The 9486-nt window shown below is 31.8% G+C and overlaps 1 non-coding gene across 1 annotated transcript; it reads right to left on the bottom strand.

The window, feature by feature from the left end:
* Positions 1 to 8358: 8358 nt before the first annotated feature.
* On the bottom strand, positions 8359 to 8522 carry LOC120362595 (U1 spliceosomal RNA). The gene has a single exon (XR_005578449.1). It is a non-coding gene; the product is annotated as a U1 spliceosomal RNA (small nuclear RNA).
* Between the last annotated feature and the right edge of the window lie 964 nt (positions 8523 to 9486).

Here is a 9486-nt window from a genome sequence, read left to right as displayed (position 1 = left end):
CTTTCTGACCTCCCTAAAGCCTGGCTTCCACATTTGTCAACATCCTCTCTTCTGTCTTCCTAACTCCATTTTTATTAGCTATTTCTACACACCTGTGAACAAACTTGACTTCGTTCTCCTAGTAGAGATATTTTCCAATTGGATATATCCCTAAATGATTCTTTCAGCTTTTTTTTTCCTGCAATGTATACTGTTTAAAAGAGTTTTCTAAACTATATTCCCTTCTTTGTTCCTTTGACATTAATTTTCTCAGTTATTTTGATGCTAGCTTTTGTCCCCACTCTTCTGTGATAATTTATGTCTTGAGGGTCACACTGTGTGCCTAAAGACAAACTGAAAACTTTTATCAGCTGGAATGTTGATAAAAGTTAAACTCTGTGCACCTGGTTCTCTTCAGACTTGCTCTATGCGAACATTTTACTGCCTCCCTACTTCCTGACTGCTTCAGCGTCTCATTCTACAACTTCTTTTTGAATCCTAACTCTGTAAGCACTTCCCAAAATGCTTCTGTTGGCCCCTTTTTATGGTAATTCAGCTAAGATTTTTGGATGCTCTATGTGTTTTTGAATATTTGGTGTTAGACATTTAACTTTAGCTAATCTAGTGAAGATGCAGTAAAAATATGTTGTGGTATTGATTTGCATTTCACTGATGACTAATAATGCTGAGTACATTTTCATGCACTTAGTTTTATGGAGGAATATGTAAATCGTCTTCTTTGAAATGTCTTTTCAAGTATTTTGTTTCTGTCTTATTGATTTTCTTTATTGATATATCTGAGTACACTATATATGTTCTTAATGGCAGCTTTTGACCAATGAGTGTCTTTCTATCTAGAGCTTTGTCTATTCACGTTTAATGCTGTCTTTTGAAAAGCTGAAGTTTTAATTTTGAGGAAATCCAATTTGTCAGTTTTATTTAATCTCTGATAGTCCTTTTAGTGTCCTGTTAAATAAATATTTTCTTATTTCAGTGTTGTAAAGTTAGTTTTATATATTATCTTCTGGAAGTTGAAAATGTTAGTAGTTATATTTATGTATATGATCCATCTAATATTAGTTTTGTAGTTAATGTGAAGTAGTGATTGAGATTTATTTTTATCTATGTATATATTCATTTATTCCACTACCATATGGTAAAAGATATTATCCTTTTTAAATCATTTGGCATCTTTGTAAATCAAAACACAGTTTTTATATGCATGGTTTTATACCTGAATTCCTTATGGTGTTCAACTGATCTGTTTTTATTCTTATATTACTACCAAAACCTATTTTGATTACTGTCACATTACAGGAATCTTGAAATCAGATGGTTTGAATCCTCCAAATTTGTGACTTTTTTTTTTTAGTTTAATTTGGTAGTTCTACGTTCTTTACCTCTCCATATAGATTTTAGAGCAAACTTGTCCATTTTTTCCAAAAGAAAAGCCTGCAAGGATTTTGAATAAGATTGAGTTGAATTTTGAAATCAGATAGAAGAAAAAAAAAACTGACTTCTTAAAAATACAGGCTCCTTCATTGCATTTACTGAATTATCTCTCAACTTATTTCTATCTACTTTGTTTTATCAGCAATATTTTTTTCTCCAGTGTATAGCTCCTCTTTTATTACAATTATTTCTATATATTCATGTTTTAATGACAGCATGCATTTCAATTGATTATTCCAATTCTAATTAGTACTCTACAGAGATAAATTTATATTGATTGGTGACTTTGTTTTCTGTGACTTTACTGAATTTACTTAAGTTATAATATGTTTTATAGGGTTTTTCACACATGCAATTGTATCAGAAAAAATACATTTTTACTTGTTTTGTTCATATCTATATGCTTTTTGTCTTCCTAAAGATAAACCCTTCAAATAATGTTAGCAAGATATGATAAAAGTAGACATCCTTGCTTTGTCTGCAATCATAAAAAAATTCTATATTTTACCATTAAATATTTGTTAGATCTAAGAACTTTTATCTTTCTGCTTTATAAGTTAGAGGAAATTTTTTTATTTCTAATTTGCAGAGAATCTTTATTATTTATGTGTTGACATTGTGAAATGCCTTTTCTACATTATTAGTTGATTATATTTTTATGTAGCCTATATTTTGTTAATGTGGTGAATTATACTCATTTAATTATGAATATAAACACAATCTTTCATTCTTGAGATAAACTTTGTGATTTCTTTTCCATTTTTGTATGTTCCTTTTGATTTCTTTTTTTTTGAGACAGAGTTTCGCTCTTGTTACCCAGGCTGGAGTGCAATGGCGCGATCTCTGCTCACGGCAACCTCCGCCTCCTGGGTTCAGGCAATTCTCCTGCCTCGGCCTCCTGAGTAGCTGGGATTACAGGCATGCGCCACCATGCCCAGCTAATTTTTTGTATTTTTAGTAGAGACAGGGTTTCACCATGTTGACCAGGTTGGTCTCGATCTCTCGACCTTGTTATCCACCCACCTCGGCCTCCCAAAGTGCTGGGATTACAGGCTTGAGCCACCGTGCCTGGCCTTCCTTTTGATTTCTTACTTTTTTGTTAAGATTTCTACACTATATTTATGATGAATATTATATTATTTGAGTATTATATAATTTGTGCTTTTATTTTCTTGTGATCTTGTCTAGTTTTGGTATTAGAATTATTCAATTATTTTATCCTTATAAAATGTGTAAGAAATTTTCCCTCTTACTCTAGTTTCTGGTTGGAAAATGCTATTGACATTGTTTCTTATTTAAATGGTTACTACATAATTCTGATGAAGTAACCTGTGCCCAGAAATGTAATTATGGGAAACTTTTTGAATACAAAGTCATTTTCTTTAATAAGTATTACGCTATTCAGATTGTGTATTTTGTGTATCAATTTTGAAATTAAGAGTTAGAGAGTATACCTAGTTTCCCAAATCATTGGAGCTAACAAGACACAATTAAATTTTAAGATGAGCAAAAATTGGACATTTTGCAAATGAAGATAATATTAAGATGTTTTTATTTAGCAGTGCTTTATTATGCTAGATAGAAGTGAATACAGATAATGCCAAATTCCCCAAGAGTAGAAAAATGTGTGAAATGTAAAACTCCCCAGGGGTATTACAGGTAGTCAATCACTGATGGGCTGCCTGCTTTAAAGTGACCTTAATGTAGATGTCAAGAAGCATCCAAGCTGCCTGTTGAGGCTTCAACTGAGGCTGACATTCCCACCAGGCTAACATACAAGTGAGCACATGCATACCGTTGACACCCAGTCAAGTATCAGACAGTGAAAAGAGAAGTGAAAAGAGAGGTCTAATGCACATGATTCTTTCAATAATGAAAGTGCTTGATGAAATGATGTCACCTTCTTTGTGTTTGTGAACACCTCTTTTAGCAAGAAGTCACTCTCCAACTGCTAATATCACTTGACAGCAGCCCCTAATTATTTTTCTAAGTTTATTTATACTTTAAAAATAATCAAATGTAATGCAGACATGACTATTGGAAATAATTTGGAAGATACAGCAAAGAAAAAAATAAAATGAAACTTCAAAAGTGCACTTTTGGAGTTATATCTAGAATGTTTACTTAATAAAATAATGTGTACATAACTTATAATTACTATTATGCTATATTTATATTGTTTATATTTACTGTTATGAACTTTTAAAATTCAATAAATACTTTCCTTTAAATATGTAAATAATACAATTTTATGCCATCTTAAAGCTATACTTGAATTTGTTTAACCATTACTGGCTTTGATTTTGAGTTGCATAAAATATTTGTATATGATTCTCTGGTAGTTTTTTTTAGTCTTTGAATAGATTCCAATAAACTGAAACGATAAATCAAATGATACAGATTTTGTTTAGACTATTGACAAAATATTTCTAATTTATTTTTATAGAGCAATACAAACATTTAAATTCCCACCATGAGTACAGGAAAGTGCCAATTTTGTTGCACAATCGCAATCAATTTTTTTAATCCTTGAATATTTGCTAGATAAAATATTTCTTTTTTTATTCATTTTAATATCTTTAACACAAAACTTAGCATTTTGAAATACATTTTCCAGTCATATATACTCTTTTCTGTAAATTTCATTATTCTTTATTTCTACTTACCTATCAGGGTTTTGGTATAAATCTTTTTGAAATATAAGTCCTGCACAGAGTAACATTAAATTTTGTCAGTAATATTTTGGCAAAGATTCTGCTTGGCTTTATTAGCCTTTTAATTTAGTCTATGTGTTTTTAAATGGATGATATTTTATTACTTTATGCAGTTAATTTTTTAAAAAGTTTTCTTCTTGCTTCTTTAATTGCATGCAATTTTAGAAATCTCATATATTTACAAAAATATTCATTTACATGTCGGCGAGTGTTTTGTAGTTTTTAATGTATAAAATTTAATTCAGCTGGAATTAAGTTTTGTGTCTTAAGCCTTGCCATGGAGAGATGCACCTTTTCATCTCTGCTCCCTGTTTTAATAAAGTCAAGCTTGCGGAAGGTAATGTGGTTGTTCAGTGTATCTTGCATTCTTTATTACACCAAAAATACTAGTTGTGTTAGTTGCACTGTGTTAAGCCCAGTTATTGGGCACACATTTCCAGCTCTTAAACAGAGAACTCCAATTAGTTACTATGCATACTTCTATAGTACAAGATAAATAATGTAAGCATGTTATGAGGTGTGAAAGATGAGGGAAGAAAAGAAAAAGACTAGTGAGGGTATCATAGAAAATTTATATTCATATTACTAGAAACAAAAAAATGATTAAAATAAACATTACTTTAGGCATCAAAAGATGCTTTTTCAGCTTTGAGCTTCTTTTGTGAAATGTTTAGGGCATTTCCCAAAGATGCACTATATGCAATCTAAATATCATCATTATAAAGTTGTCATCAAATGAAGAAAATGGGCTGTTTTGTAGAATAATTGACCCAGAGTCATCAAAAGATTCAATATCATGAGAAATATGGTCTAGTCTACATTGATTGGGTGGGAAGACTAATGAGACATAACAGCCAAAGTAATGTTATGAATTTTTACTGAAGCCTGCATTTAAAAAGAAACAATGAGAATGCTTTTTCAGATAATTAGAAATGAAAAATGGATATGCTATTTTAAAAAATAGTTCAATGAATACTAATCTTTTCATGTATATCAGTGATGGTGTGGTTTATTAGGCAAGTATCCCCTGATATTGGGAGATGGATTCTCTAATATTCTTATAATTAAGATGCACATTTGGAAGTGTTACTATGGATGCACTCTACCTTCAAATGGTTCAGTAAATGGATTGTGTGTGTGTGTGTGTGTGTGTGTATGTATGTAGGGTATGCATGTGTGTGTGTGTGTGTGTGTGTAGTGTATTTCTTTCCTTATATGTGTGTAAGGAAAGAAACAGCAGTTAGTGAATATAAGTGTTTATTTTAGTCATTTTTTGTTTCTGAATTCATTAAACGCATACATACACACATACATAAAGATAATAGCAGTTCCTACTTCATAGACTTATTATGAGTACTAAATGTGCTATTTCAAGTAAAGAGCTGACTACTACTATGTTTGATAAATTATTACTATTTAATGCATGTTAGGTAATAGTCACAGAGAATCTTGGGATAGAATATTGAGAATAAATTTTTCAGTGTTGAAAATAATAATAATAAATGTGCAATTATTGAGGTACTTACATTCTTTCATCACTCCAAGTATATTAGTTGTGCTTTTCCTATATTCCTGCCTATATTTTTTCAAGCAGTCCTGCCATCTGGTGTTGCAGCATATGCTTCAATGCTTCAAATAGAAGTCACTTGCTACCTTTTATTTTCACCTTGTTTGAACAAACCTATGTTTCATGCCATTTTAAGTCCCCTTTATTTCATGAAGTTTCTCTAGAGCATTCTGATTTCAATTGAGATTTTTTTTTCCTGAATTCCTACAAATTGACTCATCGATTGTATTACTGCTCTGGGAATTCAGATGTACACGTGCAACTCTTGTTTTCTTTGCCTCTTACTATTCTAAAACACTTTAGAGCATACACTGTCCATTTCTAGTATGAGGTCAAATACAGTTCTGGAGAATAAAGAAAATAACAGCTTAAGCAAAGAAGAATATTCTATAGTATGGCTGGAGCGAATCTTTAAGATGGTGCCTAATTGTGAAAGTTTGTTCCTAAAAGTCTGAAACTTAAAGTGAGAAAAATCATATACCTTTGAAGCTTTCTTCAATTCTACTATACGATCCAAGTACAAAGAAGTACTGGATTTCTCTGTGCATTTGAATTCTGACATTTGTTCCCTACTCCCTAAATGTAAAGAATTTTCTGTAATAAAAATTGGACGCATATTAGGATTTATGCAGGTGAGATTTTCTCCAATACAATACTAATCATAATCCCTACGATTTAACTTTCTACTTTCATGAGATTTTCAAGCAAAACAATTAATTTTTCTTGAAGTCAAATGTATTAATAGTTAATAAAAACAAAGTCCAATGACAGTGTTAGTAAAAAACAAGAAATGTATGTAAAGCCCTTCTATATTTGAATTAAATGCCTGAATTGGGCAGCATTAACTCCTAGGCATTAGATATGATGTGGGTGAGAAGAAATATTTTAGGCAGAAGAAAATATTTGCTTATTGAGCTAAAATAATGAATGGATCTTTGTTATGAAAATAGACCACAGGCTTATTATAAGAAAGATTGTCCTTCCAGTTATTGGTAGAATGCAGATGTACATTAACAGTGATCTAAATAAAGCCAGATATGTTTAGTATGTGTTACCTACTATAAGAAAAATCACGGCTTTGAGATATGTAATGAATGTATTTTTTAAAAATCTTTGCTTCTATGCATTCTGAATCTTCCAATATTCTATTTGGTTTATTTTTATTTGTTTCCAAGTTGGGCCCTCTCCAATCAGATTATTCCAAATTTTTGGCTATAGTGTTTAATTGAGAGTTTAACATAGAAGACAAGTCAGTCCATTGAGAGTTGTCTCTGAGACCTTATTAATCAGATGGTTGAATTAACTAGGATAGGTAGGATATACATACCACAGCAACAATAAAACACTGGCATTTTACTAGCTTAAAAAGTATAGACATATTTATAGGTCATGGGAAGTCCAATTTGGGTTGGATCATACCCTCCCTGATTATAAGTTGATCACATGATGGAATATTTGGCTTCTAACGTCACTGCACCTGAGGATGAAAGAATTGGAAGACTTAGAAATAAATATTTTTAAGAGCCAGGACTATTGAGACTTAGACCCTTTCATCCTACAACTCCTTGACTAGTAGTCAGTCATTTGACTTCAACAATGTGAAAATAAGGCTAAACAAATGAGTCTTCCTATATGTCTGAGAGGAAGAATAGGGTGGTGAAAATGTCTCTGTGTTAGTCTTCTTTTATGGAAGTTAATAGTCCCATAAACTACTAACCTCGAGTAATTGATATCCATTTCTTTTATAGTCAATATTTTAAAAATATCTTTATTAGAATGAAATCAGAGAGAGGCATTTTACTAATTATTTCTCTGAGGCATCTGGATGGAGACTTGCATATGATCTCTTAAAAGCTTTTCTCCTTTTCTTAAGTACTGTTTAAGTTGAATTTCTGCATTTTAAAACCAAGAGTCATCACTAATTTAGACCTTTCAGACTACACAGCCCAGTGCATTATAAAATTAACACCATTAATCAATTAATCAATTGGTGCATCAATTGGAAATAATTTATTTTTCATGTTCTTAATATTATAGTGCACCTGGTAAACTTCTACTCATCTGTCAAACTTTGTTCCAGTGTCACTGCTCAATGAAGTGTCTTCATCCCATTCTGTACACAGCTCCATTAATTCACTTCATTATCATAGGCAGCATGGCATAAAAGATAACACCCTAAACACTGAAATTAGAATCACTAGATTTAAATCCTGGCCTTGTCAATTACCAGCTTTGTAGCATTGGGAATTACGTATAATCTCTTTTTTCCTCAGTTTCCCCAACTGCAAAATGGGGATAAAACTATCTTAAGAAAATAAGAGTTAATAAACAGAAAAATGTAGAACAGTGACAGTCACTAGGCAAGACCAGATATTTTATTGCAATTGTTATTTTATTTTTACTAGGCTGTGAACTCAAGAACAAATGTAGTGATTATTTACTAATTTTTTTCTTCAATACCCAGGGCATTGTACACATAGTACACAGTGAGCCCTCAGTAAATATTAGTTGAATGTATTGCACTAGCAATAATAATAGTAGCAGTCATAAAATTAGAATAACATCTACATTATTAAGCACCTAAGATGTGCTATGCATGGTTCTTTTTTTTTTTTTTTTTTTTTTTTTTTTTTTTTCAATAAAGAACTGGGGAAAGCGTGAATGCAGTCCCCCACTACCACAAATTATGAAGTCAGGTTTCCCACATTTGGGGAAATCGCAGGGATCAGCACATCTGGAGTGCAATGGATAAGCCTTGCCCTGGGAAAACCACCTTCATGATCATGGTATGTCCCCTGCCAGGTAAGTATGTTATGCATGGTTCTAAGTGGTTTTCATGCATTCACTTGTAAGTAAATTGAGAAAATAGTCTATCACTGAGGATAGACTTCCTATTATTAACAGTATTAAATTCTTTAGTATTTAAATAATATTATTTAAAATTATTTAGTATTTCAAATAATAATGGCAAGCACTAATTTTTAATACTTGCTATTATTATTTGAAATACTAAAGAATTTCAATGGTTTAAAAAAGGAGAGTTTATATCTCATTGGCACAAGATTTAACTTTGATGTTGCTAGTTTCGGAGATCTCCTGGGTAGAACTTCCAAAACTACTCACTCAGGGTTCCAGATTTTCTTCTTCATACTGCGCATCCTTCTGAAGTTACCTTGAAAGGAAAAGAGAAATGAATCATAAAATAAATTTTGCTTTATTGTTTAATTAGAAGCAGAGGTAGAAATATATCTGTTCCTTCCACACCTGTTCTATTGGCCAAAACTTGACACAAGACTGTGCAAAATAAAAAGAGAAGACCTCCTTTGTGATCATGAGTAAAATTAAATCACCTGATTAAAAGGAAATTTTAAAGATCTATTGAGGGGAGTTAAGATTAAAATCCAAAACAAATGAAAACTAAAGACTGCTGTCATTGGAAAACTCCACTGAGGAAACAATTAAAAGTGGCCTTGCAGGATGCAAACTAAGAAAAAGTAGGATTGGTGGAATGAAAAAAGAAAGAATTCCAGGTGAGAAGACTGGCACAGCTAAAGGTGTGGAGGGACGATTGTACAGGAACAACTCCTGTTAGATAGCTGAACACTATGAAGAACTCAGACTCAGCATGTATAATGCCAGCAACAAACACAGGTCATTAAAACCATGTAGCAATGAATGCATACATCTTTCTTTCTGGAAAACCTTCTTGACATGGAAATAAGCCTATTGCTGATTAAGATTGGAATTTACCCCACTGCACCTGGTTATCAGACA

This window comes from Saimiri boliviensis, chromosome 12 (genome assembly GCF_048565385.1).
Source record: "Saimiri boliviensis isolate mSaiBol1 chromosome 12, mSaiBol1.pri, whole genome shotgun sequence".
Taxonomy (NCBI): domain Eukaryota; kingdom Metazoa; phylum Chordata; class Mammalia; order Primates; family Cebidae; genus Saimiri; species Saimiri boliviensis.
Note: the sequence above shows the minus strand (reverse complement) of the source record. Positions and strands in the feature narration are given on the sequence as shown.